General features: G+C 36.8%; 1 protein-coding gene across 7 annotated transcripts in view; it reads right to left on the bottom strand.

Moving 5' to 3' along the window:
* INPP4B (inositol polyphosphate-4-phosphatase type II B) overlaps positions 1–23,171 on the bottom strand; it is a 687,065-nt gene that overhangs the window by 655,047 nt on the left and 8,847 nt on the right. The gene's annotated exons all lie outside the window — the stretch shown is intronic.

Below are 23,171 nucleotides of genomic sequence, written 5' to 3'. Positions count from 1 at the left end.
ACTAAAAACTACACATGGAACTCAGGAGCCAACTGAAGGAGTTCGCATTGGCCAAAGCTAGAACAATTTGAGCAACAAAATTTATAAAGTAGTATGAGATTATAGCTCAAAGCATACTATAAATAACCATGAGTCCACACTGATATAAGTAAATGATTGAATAAATATTGAAGAGGTGAATCTCCTGTAAAAAAAAGTGTATGTAGACACTCTACTCTCAAGGAGGTGTAGCAAAAATCATACCCCCTCCTTAAGTGTAGCTGTGCATAGTAAGTCCCTTCCAAAGAATCCAATATGGAAAAGGGGAGGGGGAGGGTAATGGTATAGTGTGATAGTAGAGACGTCCAACAAATACTATCTCACCAGATGATCAAGGTTCATCTCAACAGTGTTAAAGTAATATACATAATTTATACTCTTCCTATGATGAAATGAGAATGACATTTACTTCTGTATTCTTCCTCCTAAGAATACATAAACTCAGTGAAAGCAGGAGAAAAGAAATCAGATTCCAGTAGAGGGGCACCCTACAATATACCTGATGAGTATTCCTGCAAAATTGTCAAAGTAATCAAAAATAAGAAAAGTCTGAGAACTGTCACAGCCAAGAGGAGCCTCAGAAGACACAATAACTGAAATACAATGTGATATACTGGGTGGGATTCTGGAACAGAAAAGACATTAGACAAAAACCGAAAGAAATCTGAATAAAGTATAGGCTGTAGTTAATAATGTATCGATGCTGGTTCATTAATTATAACAAATATACCACACTAATGTAAGATGTTATTAATGGGGAAACTGGGTGTGAGGGTATATGAAATCTCTGTATTATCTTAAGCTTCCTGTAAATCTGAAACTATTCAAAAATAAAAGTTTATCAAAAGCTATACAAATATAACTCTATTGTACCATTCATGTGTTTCAATTTAACAAAACAATTAACCTTTCCTGTTACTCATTCTATTAAACGTAAGCTATAATAAGAAAATCAAATCTGACATCCCAAACTATGTCTTTCTGCAGGGATTCAGTTGTCATTGGATTTTTAATTTTATAAAGACAAATTAAACGTACTTGACAAAACATTAGCTTAATTCCATATATACTTTATATGTATGTGCTTCATTCTCTATATTTTTCTTTATCACAAATCAAGTGCATTGTTTGGAAGTACATTTCAAAAATTAAGATGCCTTGCTTTATAGGACAGGTGAAAACCCTTTAAATAGTTTTCCTATTGCAGAAAACATATTTTTCTTCCATAGGTAGTTATTAATTTTATCTCCACTTTTGTAAATTGATCACTTTGTACTCAAACAAGGTGTTTTTCCTTTTCCCTTCAAAGCAGATCTTGTTCACCTACTGTGTCAAGAAGCAAAAGAAAATAAAGGTCTTCTTTCTATTGTGAAGTCATAATGCTAAATTTGTGCCACCACCAGTGTTTCTGTGGCAACAGACTGATGTCAAAAAAGTGATTAGGCTGACACCAGGACAGAAAAGAACCACACGTCTTTTGCTTCTCTTCCTGGTGGGCCCTGTGAGGAACCACCACCACCGTCGTACCCACAATTGAATCTTCAGGCATAGATGTCTTATTTGAAGGGATATTTTGTCACTCTTTATTCTTAAAATTGTAACATTTAGAAAAAGAAATATTTCTCAGAATAAATTAAAGCAGGTTAAACTCAAAGTAGCTCATTTCCATTTCACAAGAAATTATTTCATCAATAACATTCCAACGGTATTGATTTTAATTTGGTATGTTTTTATACTTTCCATACCCTTAGGTTAAATATGCCATCATAGGAAAAGTTAAGAGTTAGTGGGAGAAGGGAAAAAATTCTGCTTAGTCATTTCCCTCAGGCCACAGGCTTAAATTATTTCCCATCTTGAAAAACAAAATTCCATGGTGCCTAACATCTTTAGAAAATCATATATAAATATATAGAAATATACCTATATGTGTATGTGTGTACCTATACACACAAACACACACACACACACACACACACACACACACACATTTAGTAATGGTAAAGGACCATTACTATTCCCTCACAGAAATGTTCTTAGGTATCAGCCATTTTTTCTTTCTAGTACATTTGAATACTCAAAGTAAAACTGCAGTGAAAATCATTTATTAAGCACCTACTGAGTTCCAAGTACTACAAAAATAAACAAAGTATAGTACTACTGTCTTTCGGTATAAGCTTAGAATTTTGTGGAGGAGTGCACTGGGTTGAATAGTACCACCCCAAACTGCATGTCTACCTGGACCTCACAATGTGAACTTATTTGGGAATAATGAGAATAGGATCTTTGCAGATTTAATAAGGAAAGTTCAGATGAGGTCATACCGGATTAGAGTAGGCCCTAAACTAATGGCTTCTGCCCTTATGAGCAGAGGAAACAGAGACACAGAGATACACGCAGGGAGAACACCATGTGCAACAGAGGCAGATTGGAGTGATGTGTCTACAAGCCAAGGGATGCCAAGGATTGCTGGCACCCACCGGAAGCCGGAAGAGGGGCAGGGAAGGATCCTCCCCTAGAATATTTGAAGATACCATGGTCCTGCCAACACCTCGACCTCAGACTTCTGTCCTGAGAACAGTGAGAAAATAGATTGCTGTTCTAAGTCATAAAATGTGTGGCACTTTTGTCACAGCAGCCCTAGGAAACTAATACAGCAGGCAAGATAGATGGATATACAGACAGGAATTTCTGTAAGAATGAATTCAGTTTAAGTAGAACTCTTCAAAAGTCTCATACACTCCAGTCCTTCCCTACCCAAATGGTTGCCCTAGACGAAAAATTATGAAGCATATAACTATTAAGATGTGTATCGGAGGAAATGGGGTCTCATTATTCCCTCAGTTGTTTGTAAACCTGCTCCTATACCTTGCATTGCACTCATTCATTTCATAAGCCAGATCGCTCTGACTGGTAGGATAAAAGTTTTCTAGTGAGGTTGCCAGCCATGGTTAAAGAGCAACATAAAACTAAAGATGTATGAAACGAAATTGTCAGTCACAGACCTGATGGGTTTCCAAAACCCAAAGAAGCAACCTACAACAAGCATCTTCATTCTCTTTGCTTTCTCCTGGACAATTCAGTCTTTACAAAGTCAAACTGCACATGGAGGGGCTTTAATCTTTGAACATGCAGCTGCATCAGCTTTCCCCAGCCCTTTCATACTTTTCATAGATCCAATTCATCTCCTTTCCAAGGGGCATGTCCAGGTAAGTGACAGGCTGACGATAATGCCTCTGCCACAACAGGCCTGAGAAAAGAATGGTGACTAACGATTAAATGCTTAGCATGCCAGCCCACATAAACCACAAACCACAGAGCCGGGGATTAAGACTCCCTGGCAGCACATCACCCAGGAAGTCAGCTTTCAAGTAGAACTAAATCGGTTTTAAATAACATTAACATTTCTTGGGCCTCTTCCATCATCATTTTGTGCCACTTTATATTCCAGATGTATTTGGACTAAAAAAAAAAAAAATGAAAACATCTAAACCTATGTTATGACTACTATATATATTGACATAAAAATGAGGCCAAAATAACAACAAAGACAGCAGGAAATTGGGACTCCCTAGATAAACTTATCTGGGTGACGTTTTGCTTTCCTTTCACTAGAATTAGAAAAATAAACAGCCAGCTTTCCAGAAACAGATAGTGAAAATGAGAAAAGAGGAAAATGGAGTGGGAAGGGAGAAAGAGAGAAATATCGAATACTTAAATGGCCAGAAAGCAGCAGGAGAGGGGAAAAAAATCAAGTAATCAAAAACAGTAAGGAAATGGAACTCTAATAATGTTAAAGGATGAAAAGATGATAATAAACTAGCTCCTCTTGGCAGCACATGAAAAAGTGTGAGAGAAGCACCTTAAACTATGTGCAGTTTACTACACAGCCACTGAGTCCACCCTCATCCCCGTCCCTTGCCAGCTTTTCATTTCCTCTCTGATATCATTCAAACTTCAAAACTCATCATTCCTTCATTGAGAAATGTCTGCTCTCCCAGAAATAACATGAGGGCAGCTTTTTATGCCATTACTGGCATTTTATCAAAGTAAAATTTCCGTGGCTTTTTCTTTCAGAGGCTATTTGAGGGCTTGGTTTTTCCACAAAAAAAGAAGTCAATTTAAATATGTGTGTGTGTATATATATTTCCAATTATATCTACATCCATTTTTTAGCAGAATTACCATTTCTATAGGAATCAAATTTGAATAAAGTTAACAGTATGCTTAAAATCTATTGTAAAAATTTCATTAGCAACATAAAAATAAAATTGATACATTAGCAATAAAAAGACTTTGTGGCTAGGTCAGCTCCTGGGGTTCATGTCCTGCCCTCATCCCTGCAGCCAGCAGTTGCCTCTGTATACTTTCGAGTGCTGTCCTGCCTCTTGGAACTCTCTTCTCTCCCTACTACCATGGCTCTGTCTGGTCACTGCTCAACTGTACCTATATCAGACAGTCCCCTTCCCCTCACTAGTCTATATAAAATAGCAGCCACCCAACATTCCTTAACTCTTCATCCTGTTTTATTTTTACTTATAGTGCACCCCTCCTGCTGATATTATACTTGCTTATGTATTTTTTTGGTCCACTATCACATAAACACCAAGAGGACGAAACTTTGCCAATTTGGTTTCTTGCTACATACCCAGCATGTAGAAGAGCACTTGACTCCCATAAGCTCAAGATGAATCTTTGTTCAGGAATGAAGGACTTTCAGTTCTACACTGTGTGCTAGGATTACTCTGGCACATTTTCTCTAGAAGGAAGAGTAACACAGACACACTCCTTCCCAGCCTCCCTGCAAATGCTTTGGGCTAGAAGAAAGATCAAGAATAGAGGAAGGAGTGTGTACTGATGAAAGTAGCAAACAGCTTAGGCAGTTTGAATAAGCAACTTTGCTTTCAAAGATCAAAAGGCCTAAAGGGCTGTATTCAGGGCTCTCCTAGTCCTTACCCTGTCCTTATCCCATGGCCTGCAGAAAATGTGCTGAGATGTTTGTTCCATGTCTTCAAAGCAACTTGTTAAAAGTTTGTCCCTCACTGAGAGCAGGACAAGATTCTAATTCACATTTGAGTCACCAAGCACCAAGGGCAAGAAATTGTGCACACAAAATGGGAAGTCTTAAAACGGCAACTAGAAAATTTAAAATGAGTCTTAGGGGATTATGAAATTGGAGTTCTAAACGAAGACTTTACCCACTTCATCTACATCTACAGCTATCGACCCATCTGGGTGAAACATTAGCATAATTTTTAGGCTGCAAATTCTATCTGCATTCTTTCTCCCTCTAGCAAGGTATATAGAACAGGTATTTTGGAAGTCCCCAGTAAAACTAAAATTCAAATGTGTATGTGGCAGGGACTGTATTGATTATTGATGTCCTGTCCAGATCCCCTTCACTGAGCCCATGTCTGCAGGAGTCACCTCACCAGGGAAGTTACACACACACACATGCACACACACGCACACACATGGCTCACAGCTAGTGATTAACACCTTAAGCTGACAACTCAAAGTGTGGTGTGGTGGTGTGGTTTATACCTTCACAGTCCCACCCTCCATATTCCCCACGCCCCAGTAAATCTACATCTGGCCAAGCTAGAATTTACTTGCAACCACATTCTCCCTCAGTCTCCCTCCCTCCCCATCTCCATCTTCTCCTGTGAAAGGGGAGGCCTTGCAAAAATAACAGGAAAATACCTAACCTTATAATTTCCCCAGTAACAGTTAAAGATCAATCCTATGAGTTCTCTCACTAACGGGAACCCTGCAGGAGTTCTGTTTCGCACAACTTCTGAAAAGAGCTGAAAGGACTATGGAAAAAAAGATGTAAATCTTTTTCTTTAAAATCTTTTTTTTTTTTTTTTTTTTTTTGAGAATCTGCTTTTATAGAGTTCCTGAGTAAACAGCAGAAGAACGAGGTATAGCCAAGCAACCATTTCTCAAGGACAGAGTCACATCTTCTGTGATAATCCCTTCTCTAAGAAAAAGGCAGGAAACCAACTCTCGGACTTTGACATCTTGCAGTTTTTGTTATCTACCTGCTGCTGCTTTTGTTATCGACTGACAGCCAACACTGTTTTTTTTTTCCCTTCTCTTCTTCTCCCTTAAAATCAGCAAGCTGCTGACATCTCCTTCTCTTTCTTTAGGATGCCACTCCATCTCCCTGCTCTCTTCCCCACCACCTCTTCACTCTCTCACTCTCTCTCCCTCCTCTAAGAAGATAAAATAAATTTTACTTTTATATATCATAATCTCTGAGTGAGAAATCTCTCCAGCCAGGCCATGAGCACCTACTAAGCTTCTATTCTAACATCCTCCCTTACAGCCTCTTCCTGCAGAGCACTCCCTTAATGAATTCCTGTCGCAGGCTCTGCTCCTAAAACTTCAACGTAAAACAGTATACCTCCAGGTTAGGCTCTTGACTCAAAATCCAGATAATTTTGGCTTAAACTAGATTAAATTGGAATAAGTCCTACCTTATTTTAAGGTCACACAAATTTAATAGCTTTTGAGTAAGTTCTTAGAACTACAAAGATATTGTATGCAAAGACAGAGCTTTTCCTATTTCAGCTGACAAATTCATTGCCCAGCCATGATGTGACAATGTTGAGAGGAAAAATGGGCATGCTTTATTCAAATGCATGATTGCAATGTATTCTAGTGCTATCTTCTTTTGCTCCTTTTCTATATGTACACTTGGTTGGTTTGCTTTTCTTTGTTTGTTTTTAAGTTTTTTACTGTAGAAAAGTTGACTCTGAAAGCTTAAGGAAATTATTTATTTAGCTAAGTCAGAGTACTTTTATTCTAATTTAAAATTTTCTGTTTGTTCTATGAAGTTGGTCTTATGTATTTGATGAATTTTAAGAGGTCTCTCTGTCATGATTTCTATTATAACTTTATATTGGCTATAGTCCATTAAAAATTTAATCTGTCTCCTGCACTTTATTAGCAAACTATAGGAATTATCTTCAGAATATGCAGCTTGCTTCTGTCTGGTCAGTTATTTTTCTTAGCAATTATAATGCTTCCTGAGAACTTGGCCAATTGCTTTTTTATTTTTAGTTCACACATTTTAGTAATAACATTATAAAAAACTTCACTGAAGATATAGTATTTATTATATTACAATCTCTTGAGCCTAAATTGTCTTGAGTGAATTTATTTACTTGATTTATATACTACTTTCTCATGGAGCAGTTAGATTTATATTTTAGTCGGTTTTGTATTTTCACACACTATGTTAGAAATACATAGTGCCTTAATTAAAATGATACCATAAGGTGACTATACTTTATTTAGAGAACAATGCCCTTTCTTTGCTGCTTAGAGTAATCCAAAAAGTTACTAATACGTGTGGATAAAAATATACATTTCCTACATTATATTATTGGTTACCTGATTAATATTAATATATTATTAGTAGTATATTTACTTTCTTTTCAAATTGCCATTGACTATGGAGTCTTATCTAATACATTTTTATTTTACTGTTTATTCTCTGAACTTCCAGTTATAACTATACATACAACAATCTCATTAATAAACAGATAGGAGACATTTGTACTTTTCTCAATTTCTTAAACATAAATTGGAGATAATGACAAACATTACCTCATAGAATTGTGGAGAGGACACGGCCTGGTAAGTAGTGAGCACTCCGTAAGTGCCAACTCAACTGTCATGTGACAGGTGTTGCTGGTACAGCAGTCCCATGTGTAGGTACAGACACACATGGTACACGGGTGGCTAACACGACAAAGAAGAAGTGAGGGGAAGTCGTATCATCTAAAGACTGGCTAAAGGAACTATCACTGATCTTGGAAGAAAAAATAGATATTAACTCTTTGTATCCCCAAAGTCCAGGATAAGAACAAATAGGTGGGGGCTGCGGGAAGATGGCCTTTATTTCCACATACGGAAGAATTTCTAACTGCCTCACAAGAAAGGGAGCTCCTCGTCACTGGCGACTTTAAGCAAAAGCAGGACAGCTACCTATCAAAAAAGTGATTTCTCAAGTGGCTTAGAAGTTTGACTAGAAGAATTCAAGATTTCTTACAACTGTAATAAATGAAAAACAACAAAAACTAAAGCTCAGTGTTTAATATGTAGGACTGTGGAAAGCACTTTAAGTACAATATTACATTTAATTATCACAACTTCAAGAGGAAAATGCCATGATAATCATTCTCATTAATAGATGAGGAAATAATGGCTTAGACACTGTGCCTTAAAGAACCGGACAGTCCTTAACCATTAGGGTATACTGCCTTCTAGGGCATGAGGAACCTGACTGATATCCCCTCAACAATAAAGTGGACATTCTATCCTTTTTTTATATATAGCTTCCTAACCTGGTCCTACAGTTTGGAATCCTTTCTGTATCAGTCAACATGCAAGGTTGTGCTCTGTTAACAAACAATCCCAAAATCTTCCTGTCTTCTCACACAGGTTTTTTCCCCCTTCACTATACATGTTTATCATGGGTTGGCTCCAAGATCTGTCTGTAACTCCAACTATTGGATTTGGGTTTATGGGGCAGACACCATCTCAAAAGATGTCGGTGACCATAGCAAAGGAAAAAGGACACTCTTGAGGGTGGCCTACTGGCAATTAAATGCACAAATAAAGAAGTGACACACATGCAACTTTTGCTCACAAGTCACTGGTCACAACTAGTCACTTGACCACCCAACCACAAAGAGGCTAGCAAGTATTAATATAATCATGTGATAGCTCAGAAGGCAGAGAGCCAAAAGTATTTGGTGAATGAAACTGACTACCAAGTTTTCACTAGAAAGTGTCAAGCATTCTCTCATTCAAAAGCTGATATCTCAGTTGCTCAAAATATTTTTCCCAAGATATTAAAGAAAGAGAATGAACTTTGTATAGTGATGACATTGTCCCTTTATTTCTCTTTCACAGTATTTATACTTCTTCCAAAAATGCAGGGTTTCTACTAACATGAATAAAAACAATTAAGATGTAAAATACTACGAGAACATAATAGTGTCTATTCACTCCCAAAACAATCCACTGGAGTAGAGATAATGACACAATTTTAATCTGTAGTCTTTTTAAAAGGATAGAATGAATTTCTATTAATCTTGATAATGTTAAATGATAAAGATTCATTTTTCATTAAAGTGCTTTATTGTTTACAGATCACATAAATCACTAAATATTTTCTCTTTCAAATGATCTCTATTTTCAAAACTAATTCGCAAAAGATTATGCTGTCTTTGGGATACAATAGACTCTTGGTTGTTCCAGTTGAAATGATAGTGTTTTAAGATAAAAGCTGTTCTCCTGCTCTTAGAGTCTCCCATGAAAAAGCAAAGGCTACATCATGCAAGAACAGTCAATGTCAGTCTTTGTGATGGTTAATTTTATATGTCAACTGGATTGGCTAAGGAATACCCAGATAGCTGGAAAACATTATTTCTGGGTGTGTCTATGAGGGCTATTCCAGAAGAGATTAGCATGTGAATTAGTACACTAAGTAAAGATCTGCTCTCAGTAATGCAGATAGGCACCATCCAATCTGTTGAGAACCTAAATTGAACAAAAGGGCAGAAGATAAGCAAATTTACTCTCTCTCTCTCTCTCCTTGAACTGGGACATCCATCCTCTCCTACCCTTAGACATTGGAGCTCCTGGTTTCCAGGCTTTCAGACTCCAGGACAGGCATCACAGGCCCCATGTTCTCAGGCCTTTGGACTCAGACTGAATTATACCACCTGCTCTGCAGGTGGCAGATCATGGGACTTCTCAGATTCCATAATCATGTGAGCCAATTTTCATAATAATTCCCCTCTTATCTATCCATCCTGTTGGTTCTGTTTCTCTAGAGAACCCTGGCTAATACAGTTCTTTGGGCTCTTTTCCTAAACCCCCCCTTTCTTCCTCTAAACCCTCTTGTCTTTAAAACACTCTAAAACAGACTAAGTACTTGTTAAGTATTGCCTTGAACTTATTCAATTAAATATACAATTACCTTAAAATTAAAAGTTAGCCATAACTCTAACTCCAAGAGTTATGGCTTTTCGGGTATGAATCACCCCCTTCAAAGACACAATCCAAAAGCTTTCTCTGCAGAATATCAAAAGAGTAAATTACTTTGGTTATAAGCTGTCATGGCAATCTCAACTCTGATTCATTTTCCCTATTCCTATATTTAGATACTGCATTTCAAGTCCTCTCTCCAAAAACATAGTTTGATCACCTCAACATTTTTCCACTTTGTACAAATGAAGTTTTTAAATAAAGAAAACCCATACATTAATTTTTATAATATAAATTAGAAATACATAGTCCAAAATGGAAATCATTATCTTTTGCTTTGGAGATACCTTTCCTGACAGGGTATTGAGGACTTTTCCATTTTAGCCTCAAGGAATTTAAACTAGGAAATATAGTGGAAGTGGGAAAATTATGGCAATTTTGTGTAATAGCACTACAACCTTGGATTTGTGTGCTAATTCTCTTTGATGAGCTAAAATACGTGTCAGACTTTTTTAGTAACCGTACTCCTTTTGACATATTTTAAAGGGCAGGCTATTTGCATTTTGTGAATGTAATTGGTCATTTTCTTTCTTTTGACTTCTAGAAGGTTCCGTGCTTTTTCAAGAGAGGATGTGGTTACTAGAATTACTTCCGTGTGAATACTGATAGTCTCACTTATCATTGTCTGGAAATAGAGATGTCCAGAAAAGCTCTCATTCACTCGATTTAGACTCTACATCACAAAATTTGAGTATTTTCACTCAATATATTACATAGGTTGAAGATTTTACTGTAAAGTTAATCTGGCTAGCTTTCATCTACCAGCAAATTATTCTCTTTATTCATCTTTCAATTCAAAATATAAATAGAAAGTGTCTATTGTGTGCAAAGCACTGTGCTATATATCACTGAGAACCCAAAAGTGGAATCCCTGACCCAAGGAAGCTAATAATCTAGGAGAATTATTAAGAGTGGGCATGTAAACAAGTAGCCATACTACATGGAAGCACGTGAAGAGTATTGTAACAGAGCCACAACACCTAGAGATCTCTCAGCTGGAGAACTTGGGGATGCATATGACCTGGGCTGGGCCTTAAAGTATAGGTAGAATTTTGAGAGAGTTGGAAAAGAAGAGAACTCTGAAAGGATAAAATATAAACAAATAGAAGGTGTGTTTGGGAAAAATTTAGGAATCTTATTTGGCTGCAGTGTAGGGCACAGTGAAGAAGAAATATAAAATTCAAAATGTAGAATCTCAGAGTTATATAATACATAAGCTAGAAGGGACCACAGCAACCCTTTGTCTTATCTCTTATTTGGAAAATAAAAGCTCCTTTTCACATGTTACTTTGTTTCTGTGCCCTGTTCTAAACATTTACTTTTGTTTAATTTGATTACGTTGCCCTCTTTCCACTGACAAGCTCAAATGTAATTTCGATGCAAATAGCTAGAGTGGAAGTTACTCCACAAACTCATCTGTGAAATATACATATATATGAGAAACGATTATCACATCTTTCTGTTTCCAGCTCTGACAGCCAAAATTGGAGCATGGTAGATCCTCTCCCTAAGCTCTTATTGGTTTTGTTGAATTTGTAAATTTATTAGGCTACACAGAAGTATGGGGCTAATACACACTTTACGTTTCTTGGTCCAAGATCTTCACTTTGAATATTCTTACTTTCAGGACAACCACATCAGAATCAATAGCATCAGCTCCAGCTTTTTACCTGAGTAGTAGATGTCTTTTAGGTTTGCTCTGGGAGATTTCACCTGCTGTCCCCAAACCTCTGAGTGCTACTAGGCACTGAGCCCTGTCCTGTTTTCCACACTTCTAATGCTAAATTTTGTTCTCAAAATCAAACACAAACAAACCAAAAACACAACAACAACAAAACTTGCCCATTCATACATCTTAAAATTGTACAATATCTGTCCTCCTGAACAAGCTCTGCCTTTCTGATATTTTGGATGCAGTTTCCTTGTCCATGATACTGCTCTTCTCAACAATTGTTTCTCTGTGGAAACTCACAGCCAGCTAAGCCTGTGTTTCCATTTATTTTGTCAAGAGCTCTCTACACTTTGGTCTTCACAAACTCAACTCTGCAGCCTCTGAGACACAGGAAGAATGAATGTCCCTGCAAGCTCTTTAAAATAACGAAGATAAAGTACCATGAGCATTTTCATCTTTAAAAGCTCTTGGAAGCTCATCACTGTTGTTGAAATACTTTTCCTTCACAGCTACTGAAACTTGCAGCTGCATCACTTTGTCCACGGTCCTACCTATGCCTTTCTACAGGCCCCGTTACTCTCAAAGTCATCTTCCCCACCACTGTTTTCAAGACCTCTGTTGCATGCAAATCAGAGCCTGCCATGCTGCATCTCGTAGTAGCTCACTTTTGAGGCCCGTCACCTCTTATTTGGAAGACACAATTTTTTTTTTTTAAATTTGAGGGTCAGTCTTTGGTTTGCCTCTGCACAGCAGTAGCTCATTCTTCATCCTGTCCTGTGTGGGGAGAATCTTAAACACACCAGCCAGCCCTGTGCTATTAGTGTAAGAACCGTGAAATATTGATAAAGTCAGATTTCACCCTCTTCTTCTCCCTTTATATACTTAAAGTGCTCTTCCATATATTCAGGTGTTGCATGCTCTGAATATTTGCAGAAGTTAATTTTATTTTATCTGCTCCACTTGAAGCTAAGTCTTTAAGTCTAACCGTCAAATTTAATAAAGTCACACACCAACTAGAAGGTTTTCACATTAATTGGGAAAAAAAGCCAATAATAATTTGTTACCATTCACTGAAAGAGATGCAATAATATTTCCCTGGGCAGAGAGAAAAATTCCATCACCAACTGAAGCCATTTAGAATTCTACAAGGCTTCATGGATTGCAGACATGCACACTTTTAAGGAAAAGGTAAAAATACTTAACATTCCCTGTGTAACATATAGCCAAAAATATATTTCCTGAAGAGAAATGCAAACTTCAGGAAACTGAAGCAAAATGAAAGTATTTATCCATTGCTGTTCCAACCCCTTCCACCTACAGTACAATCATCATTTTCTATCGACACACATTAATGTCCTTCCATTTACTCACTCAATGTGAACTGGGCACTTACTACGTGCTAGATATTATACTAAATGCTAGGAAGATAATGGTGTGAAAAAATACCAGCACAATCCCTTCCCACACGAAGATTACAGTAGGTTGTGAATTAAAGTAATAACTGATTTATAAGTGTAAAGTGATGCAGAAAGAGAGAACTGAACTATGAAGCACCCCAAATTTAAAGGGTAAGCACAGAAATGACATTGAAAAGGATGACAAGACAAGGGGTGAATAAATAGGAGAACTGGTGATCTGCTTGCACATCAAGGTCCTAGATTTCAGAGAAAGTGTCATAACTTATACAATACTAAGTTCACAAGAATTTAAAAAGAATCCCTCAATGGCAAAATAAACAATTAATCAAGAAAGTACAGGACAAATATCAAATACCAGGAAGCTAGACCTTGGGGAATTCAAGGTCCAGGTATAGAAGAAGAGATGTTAAGGCCTTGGACCTGTGTCATGTGGGATGGATGACTTGAGCTTCTCATAAACTGCAATACTTAAAAGTGAAGTACCATCTATAAATGGTGGGCTGGAAGACTTCCACCTATTAACAAAGGGAACAGATGAGAAAATGTTTAACTCTATCATAGCTCTGAGCAGGAAAAAAAATTGATCATCTCTGAAAAATGCATTTTTTACCTGAGTCTGGGGTTTCAATGACACTACTCATACAGAGTAGGCTGGTAGAGGTCCATGACACGTTGCAGAAACAAATGCAAATCCTCTTCAGAGAAAAGGATCTTCCACTCAGGTCTCTTGAGAATAGCTCAGGTTAATTTTAGCCAGAAATGTGCTCACATTGAAAAATGAACAAGAAAACAAGTCATCGTGAGCAAGAGTCAGCAGAAACAACCAAAAACTATCGAACCTCAAGATTTCACAGATACAATACAAATATGCATGAGATGCCCAAAGAAAATAAGAAGTGGAATTGAAATTTGAAAAAGGAGTAAGAAAGTATCAAAAGCAACTAGACATATTTGAAGAGAAAAGAAAAGAGATCGGAAGGATATTTTATGTTGATCCTCCCAGTTCCCCGCTTCTCAGCCTTCTGGCCATGCATTCTGCCCTCAGAACGCTGACCTATGTAGATTATCATATTGGTCGCATCATGGGCCCTAACTTCTTGTGGAGTTTGGCCAATGTGGAGCACAGACAGGAATCACAGGGAGGAGGGTGAGGGAGTCCAGGTATGTATGCCCTGGGTCCTTCCCTGTGAGGTCCCAAAGCCTGGCTATGCCTCTTGACACAAGGTCATGGCTCATCTCTGGGTGGCCTGCTCTACATACCCTCCCTTCTCCTCCTTTCCAGCAACCTCTCCCTCACTGATAGTTCTGTTGCTGCTATTCCTGAGCCTCTGTAGTCTTCCTTGTGGCTGGCCTTTATCCTAACTGGAAAGAAAAGATAGACCACTACAAAGACATGGCAATTACACTGACAGCAAAATTCTCAATAGTAACAATAGAAGGCAGAAAACTGTGAGCAATATCTTCAACGTGCTGAGAGGAAAACTGTCAAGTTGGAATTGTATAACATTATCATTCAATAGCAAGCTCTGTCTAAAGCAGTTTAAGATAAACAGGAATCAAGAACACTTACTAGCAACAGACTTTCATTACAATAAATATCATACTTAACAACAAAGCTACAGAAAAAAATTAGAATAAGAGATTTTAGTAAAGTGGTTGATAATAAGATCAATACATTAAAATCAATAATATTTCCATACACCATTAACAAATAGCTATAAAATATAATTTTTTAAAATACCATTTTAAATAAATACAATAAAAATGAGGTGTCTCAGAATAAATGTAACAGGATATAGAGGACCTTTATAGAGCAAATGTTTAAACTATATTGAAAGACACTAGGGAAGAGAGATACATTGTGTTTTTGGATAGAGGGATCACAATCAACATCACAAAAGGTCAAATCTAGCCAAATTTAGTTGTCTGTGGAGGTGCATGTCTATAGTCCCAGCTACTGGAGAGGCTGAGCCAGGAGGGCTCCCTGAGCCCAGGAGTTCAAGGCTGCAGTGAGCTACGATCACACCACTGCACTGCACCCTGGGTGACAGAATGAGATCCTATCTCTACGAAATATTTTTTAAACATCTACCCAAACTGATCTAATGATTCAGTGAAGTTCCAATCAAAGAGAGGGATATATTTGGGAAGGACAGGCAAGCATGCTTGATTATTTTTTCTTATAATATACAGATATCTTATATATGTGTGTATATATGAACACACACACACACATATATATATGTGTAGGTGGAGTCTACACTACAATGAAAGGAGCAGGATTAGAACATGTTAGCCATCTGTGCCAAGATCTTTGGAACAGGATCTTCTCTCTCGGAAGAGAAAGAAGGGTACCTATAGGGCAATATGGAGTGGAGAGGGAGTTTTTAATCTTTTTAATATGTGAAAATCTTGAGTATGTTCATTGCTCAAAGAGAGGACACAGAGGAGCAAAGGTGAAGATACAGGAGGCAGGAATAAGGGCCATGTAGAGATCCCTGAGACTACAGGAGGAAACAGGATCCAGTGCAGAGCTGCAGGGCTCAGGCTAGCCAGGCAGGAAGAAGAGCATAATGAGAGTGTAGTAGACTGGGAGGAAGAACTGCTTTTGTTGGCTTCTATTTCTTCTGGAAAAGGCCTGGCAATACATCCTCCCCTCACCCTATTTTCTGGTACCCAACTTTGATGCTAGTAAATCAAATAATAAATTCAAAAAGGCTAAATGAGCAAGAAAATCTCAATACTGTCACATTGGTATTTATCTACCGGATCTAGGTCATATTGCTTGGTGGTTCCATGTAGCAGAGTCCTAAGTGTAAGTTAGATATGGCTTTGTTTCAGTGGCTCTATTTGATTCTAAAAGTTTTTAGGAATACAAGCTATACAGGGGAAATAAAGCACTAAGACTGTGCAGCTCAGAGTGCCATTGAGCAAAGGAATTGTGACTTGTCTTTTTTTGCATATTAAAACATTAATCTCCCCACGGGGGAGCAGCTACAGTAATTTCTCTGCAAATGTCTTCTACAAGGATTCACAAGGGTGAAGAAAGATTCCTCACTATCCATTAATTTAAAGAACATGGTATATGCAGATCCCCTTGTGTTTTCAACGAGTTATGATCAGGCTAAAAACACCAATTCGTCTTGTGTTTTTCAAAAAGCCTTTTTTCCTCTTCCCCAGCTTGAGCCTCTATGTTGAATGATCTGCAAATGAACCTCACCGCAGAGATCAGCAAACAGATCTGCAATAGTCATGCAATGCTAGTTTGCAACAGTCTTCCACTGAGATAAAAGATTCTTCATAGAATGAGATTTAATCCATGCTTATTCTAATGAAGAGTTGTCACCCAAGGTGTGCTCATGTTTTCCAATATATTGTCGTTCTTACGGTGTAGGTAAATTCCCATGGTATCTGTACTATAAGTAGCTGTGATACAAATAAACCTTAGCAGCATTGGCACCATACGGTGTAAACAAATACTTCCTAAAAATAAAATATATTCTGTGCTCAAGACATATCTTCTAAGCCAGCAGGAGGGAAAAACAATCCAGCATGTACAGTGGTTTTTCTACACTTAACTGCCAACTTCTATAGATGGCTTTAGCCAGTGTATTCGACAGAGGTTAACATTTATTTCTACTTGTGTGGAATGTTCTGAGTAAAAAATTCAGTGACAAGTAAAATTTTTAAATGTGCCCAATGCACATAAAATGACCGTGTAAATGAAGCATATTGGATTCCAAAGCTCTCATTAAAAACACAGCAGATGTTTCCTTCCAACTATGATGTTTTCTAGGCCATGAAAAAAAAAATTGGGCTAGAATGTTCAAAGTGCATGATTAAAGGTTTCCAGTTGCTGGGCAATTTTATGCTCAGAATCATCATAGGATCTCCAGATATTATGTATATATTCAACAGATTGATCCAGTCAGAGTTAAATAACCATTTTTCAACTTAAAGAAGAGACAAATGGCAAAAAGAAGGATCCCATATATACTTACATTGTGTTTAGCCCTCTTGGATTGGATCAGTCACCTTCGCCCTCCAAAAGCATAACAGGGAAAGCCCACCTTGTCCCACCGCCACAGCTGAAAGCCATCCCTGACACATTATTTCCTTTCCCATGGACTGAAACTCAAGTGAAGAACACCCAGCCTCACACTGACAAGAAGAATATGTAATTCAAATTTTTAATTGATGAGTAAATTATTAGGTTGATGCAAAAGTAATTGCAGTTTTGGACCATGAATTTTATTAATAAATCATTATAACTAGGTTCAAGCACATCTTTATTGATCAAAATAGGAACCATTATAATCAACACATTTTTGCCAACAAGAAATAAGTTTGTTTATTCCTGTAGCATAAAAATCCATGCTTCGGGATTCCTCGAACTCTTGGAAAGCATTTTCTGCATCCTGCTGGTTGTGGAAGCATTTTCCCTGCAAAGTTGTCAAGATGCTTGAAGAAGTGGTAGTTGGTTGGTGAGAGGTCAGGTGAATATGGCGGATGAGGCAAAACTTTGTAGCTCAATTCATTCAACTTTTGAAGTGTTGGTTGTGTGACATGTGGTTGGGTGTTGTGGAGAATAGGGCCCTTTCTGTTGACCAATGCCAGCTGCAGGTGTTGCAGTGTTTGGTGCATCTCATTGATTTGCTGAGCATACTTCTCATATGTAATGGTTTCACTGGGATTCAGAAAGCTATAGTGGATCAGATTGGCTGCAGACCACCAAAGAGTGACCATGACCTTTATTTGGTGCAAGTTTGGCTTTGGGAAGCGCTTTGGAACTTCTTCTTGGTCCAACCACTGATCTGATCATTACTGCTTGTCATACAAAATCCACTTTTCATTGCACATCACAGTCTGGTCGAGAAATGGGTAGTTGGTGCTGCATACAAGAAGGGAAGATGACACTTCAAAACAATGATTTTTTTTTTATTTTTGGTCAGCTCGTGAGGCACCCACTTATCAAGCTTTTTCACCTTTCCAATTTGCCTCAAAGGCCAGAAGACCATAAATTAGTCAACCCTGAGTTCTTTGGCAACTTCTTGTGTGGTTGTAAGAGGATCAGCTTCAATGATTGCTCTCAACTGGTCATTTGTCAACTTCCAATGGCCAGCCACCATGCTCCTCATCTTCAAGGCTCTCATTTCCTTTGAAAACTTCATTGAACCACCAACGCACCGTGCGTTCATTAGCAGTTCCTGGGCCAAATGCGTTGTTGATGTTGCGAGTTGTCTCTGCTCCCTTACAACCCATTTTGAACTTAAATAAGAAAATCATTTAAATATGCTTTTTGTCTAACATCATTTCCATAGTCTAAAATAAATATAAAATAAACAGCATGTAATAAGTCATTAGCAAAAAAAATAAAGTGAGAAATGTGCATTAAAATGATGTGTAACATAACCACATTTATTTAAGAATGTATTCCAATATCAAATGGCATATTTCAACGATGCTAAAACTGCAACTACTTTTGTACCAACCTTAGTAAGTATATATCTCTCTAATACTCTTGGTCACCCATCCCTTCCCAAGATGACTCAATATAGTTTACTTGGATACATTTAAAGCTGTAATTGAATCCTAAGTGATCATTCTTAGGATAGAATATAACAGAATACTAATTATATTAATGGCTGTGGATATGTCATTTTTATAGACAATCCCACTTAATTCTCACTAAAAATCTGTAAGTTATTATCTCTACTTAATAGACAAAAAAAAAGGCTCAGGTAAAATTAAAATGACTTTACCAAAATCGTCATAGTCCAGATTTAGAAGAGTAAAGAGTTGCACCAGGTATTTTTAGTAAATGTAACGGTCTGTTTAATGTAAAGCAATTGTATCTACTGCTAGGCCGTGCAGAACCAGAATCTAAAACATTCACATGAATGAAAGCTGTCATTCTCGTTTGGGTGAGCCCAGACCTCTTTTTTATCAAGCCCCACCTCAATAGCTCATTCAGACTGTCTGATGGGAACTATATAACACCACAAATCACACAAATAATTGCTACCTTTTTAATCTAAAAACATGAGAATCTGGGTAGTGATTTTGAATGTCCCAATATATTTTTCTACATAGAGCACCTCAGATTTTGCACTGGTTAGTATTCATATTATTAAATTTAATTTTAAAGGAATACTCCTTTTAGCAGAGCTCCAAAATATATCTTTTGCATTATCATTGAACTGCTGTAAAAACTCAGTATCTTTATATATGGTTTTAGTGTAAGCTATCTTGGATTATTTTTGGAAGTATGTGGGGAATAAATTATGAATAAATAAGGATAAGTACATAAATAAAAAATATCCAGTTTCTGCCAGCAAAGGACAAGTCCAGATTTTGTAACATCTCCAGGGTGATTATTATTCGTAGACTGTTCAGATAACACTTTCATAGGCCAAAAACTGTCTCTCTTTTCCATTGACTACAATAGATTTTTGTAGAAACTGCTACCCATTACTCTCCCTATGCTTTTCAAACATGCTTGTGGAGATAAGGCAGCCCACCATCCCACCTGCCCAGGTCCCTGTTGGTGTTAGCACTGAAATTCCTCAGTCCCAAGCAAATTAAGATGTTGGTTACCCTCAAGTGAAGTATGGAAATAGTTAGACTAGAGGTCTTTGAAGTTGCCTCCTCAAACTAAGACTGTATTTTCAGTAAAACTTTAACATTTTTATTATAATTAATGTTTATGTGGACTAATGTGCTAGAAGCAGAAAAATATCATAGATCTTTGTCTGTATAAGTTAGAATCCCAAGTTAATTGCTACATGATTTAGAATCTCATTGCAATTTTCTTTTGTTCTGCAGTATCTCCACTGATCTCTTTTTCTCTCTCATACACTCTTTCTCAGAATCACATCATCCAAGAGATTCTGACAGTAAAATTTTAAAAAGTGGGAGCAAAACTCCCTTGAGGCTCTGAGAGGATTCTCATCAGAGAATCAACAATGCTAGTGCATTGTTGCTGTTGCTTCAAGCATTCAACCAAAAACAAACATATAAACCTAAGCATGAAAATTAGAAAATCTTCACAAAAGCAAATTATAAGCTGTTCACCTGTTTTCATTTGTTGTTGAGCTCAATTATCTAGCCTACGAAATGGAAAGTGGACGTTAATAGACTCTGACTTAGTGACCCACCCATGTGGAAGCCCTTGCAGTTTTAGGCAGGGAGATAAACATGGTTCTTCCACACCCTCATGCTTGTAGCACATATATGACTTACACACACAATTCTACTACACAGAAGAATTGCCCTTGGAAATAATGTAACTGGAATTGGGGAAACAGATAAGTAGGCTTGAAGACTTCTCCACACAATACCTCTACTTCTCTATTTCCAGCTTCCTGACAGGACACAGGAGATGCAGGGTCCACTAGCCTGAGCTAAACAAGTCTCAGCTTCAGGAAAATGTGTAGGACTCATGTTAATAAAAGCAAGGCTTTCTCTCCTGCATGATTTCAATAAGCAAATTTTCTCATATACCAAGGCCAAAGAAAGAGAACTGGAGTGTATGGTTATACAGCATTTAAAAAAGACATAAACAAATTGTGCGTATGAAAATATTTCTGGACTTTTTTCATTTTTTTTAAATCTCTGTAACTAGAGTACAGACCCAAATAAACAAGCTAGAGCTTCAGGCTACGTATCCAAATTTTCTACTCTATCACAATGGGCCAAAATTGATTATCTTAGAAGTAATTCTGTCAGATTTGAAGCAGAAAATAAGATATCACACTGATCAACATTTGTTGCATTGTACTTTGTTGTTACACAAAGTAATACATATTTTTGGCAATGTTATGACACCTCATTAGTGAGCTGTTTAAGAAATTAAACTATTATTCATATTTATGGTTTAAATATTTATACTGAATATATCTTCTTAGGCTAATTTGAGTAAAATAATTTAAAACAAATATATATTGAGAGCAGAATTGTAGCCTAGTAATAGGAAAAGGGACGCTTTCAGGCTTCTTGTGTCCCTCCTAGAGGACCCTGAGATACCATCAGGCCAAACACGCGCACATGAATGAGTAAAGCTAATGGGGTCCAAGGTGTGTAGGGCGTGGTGAATAATTCCTTGGTCAGCTCAAAGAGTGAATCATAGAAAAGGAAAATATTTAAGCAAAATGACTGATGGCTAGCCTGGGTCCTTAAACATAGCATGAAAAAACTCCAAAAGAAAACCTTTACTGAGAAACATACCAGGTGTCTGGATAAGAAGATTAAATCTTGTAATTTCCATTTCTCCTAAATCCCATTTATTCAGTCAATAAAATTTTAATTAAAATCTAAAAATGTTTTGGAGTAGCTTTACAAAATTATTCTAAAATTAATACGGAAGAAATATCAGTGAAAATATCTTAAAAGCTACAGACACACATACACACCAGAAAAAGCAACAGAAAGATGGTACCAGTCCTACCAGATATTAAGGAAATAGCAATGACATTTAAGCCTGCATGATATTAATAAAAGTACTGACAGAACAATAGAATTAAATAAGTACACCAGAACCAGAAAACCCACTATGTAGGAGTATGGGAGTGTGTGCATGCATGTATATGTAGCTCTAGAGTAAAATATAGATAATATAATGTGGTAGAAACACAAATAAGTGGGAAATAGATTGATTATTCAAAAACTGCTGTTGGAAAATGCTTACCTATTTTTAGTAGAAAAACCAATTTAATTCTTATCTCAGGTCATACAAAAATGTTGAATGGACTAGAGAGAAAAAAAGTCATTGAAGAATTAAATAAAAATTATTTTAAGGGAAAAACAATTTAGATAAACTTAAACCTGTTCTGGGAATGAGAAAGTACTCTCTACCTACACACACAAAAAATGAAAGAAATATGACATTCAACTTAACCACAAATATATTTTCAACTTTTGTATTTAAAAAATAATAGATAATATAAATGACAAAAGGTCAGTATCCCTCATACACAAAAGACACTTAAAACTTAATAAAAGGAAACTAAGTTCTCTATCTGCAAACAGGCTAAAGATATGAATTGGCATTCAAAAATGAAGTACAAATAAAAATAGGCATTTCAAAAATGTTCAATCTCAATCAAACATAGTAGAAGAACAATGTAGTACTTAAAAGCCTAGAATTTAAAGTAAAATCAATCTTCATCCAGACCCAATTCTATCACTTACCAATTGTGTGACTTTGGGTAGGTCACTTAACCTCTCAAAAAACAAGTTTTCTAACCTTTTAAATAGGAGTGATAATATTGTCCTTATACAGTTGCTGTAAAGAATAAATGAGATAATATAGATAAAGGTCTCCCATGGTGAATGGCCTGTCGGAGGTGCTCAATAAATGTTAGCTTTTGTTACAATCACCTTCACATTTCCAGTTAACAAACTTTAAAGAAAAATCCCTAAATGCAGTAAGGATGGTGAAATGACTTCTATACTTCCAGAAAGAATGAAATGGGTGCATTTTTCTGGAATGCAATTTGGCAATATAGATAAGGAGCTCTTAAAATGTTCATCCCTTCTATCCAGTATATCACCTCTAGGAATCACTCCAGAAAAAAAAAAAAAAAAAAGCAATGAAAATTGTAGGCAAGGAAGAGCAGAAAATATGAGGTCAGACAGAAAATATCCACCACTGTGTGATAGCAGAAAAAAAAAATTCTTAATAATCTAAAAGTCTAAATTGAGTGGCATAGTTAAACAACTGATAATGATTCCTAAGCCTAACTACCAGATAGCAATAAGAAGAAGTTAGAGAAGTGCTTACAGGCATGATTTTCTTTTATAATCATCACCATGACCCAGAACAGAGCTTAGCATAGGACCTGGCAAATAGTAGGTTTCAATCAATATCTAAACTAAATTGAATGATAGAATTCTAAGTGAAAAAAAGCAGTTTCACACAAACACACACACACACACACACCACACAATAATCTCAACTTTTATAAAAGGATCACAGA

Source organism: Microcebus murinus, chromosome 15 (assembly GCF_040939455.1).
Source record: "Microcebus murinus isolate Inina chromosome 15, M.murinus_Inina_mat1.0, whole genome shotgun sequence".
NCBI classification, from domain to species: domain Eukaryota; kingdom Metazoa; phylum Chordata; class Mammalia; order Primates; family Cheirogaleidae; genus Microcebus; species Microcebus murinus.
This window is presented reverse-complemented; position numbering and strand designations above follow the sequence as displayed.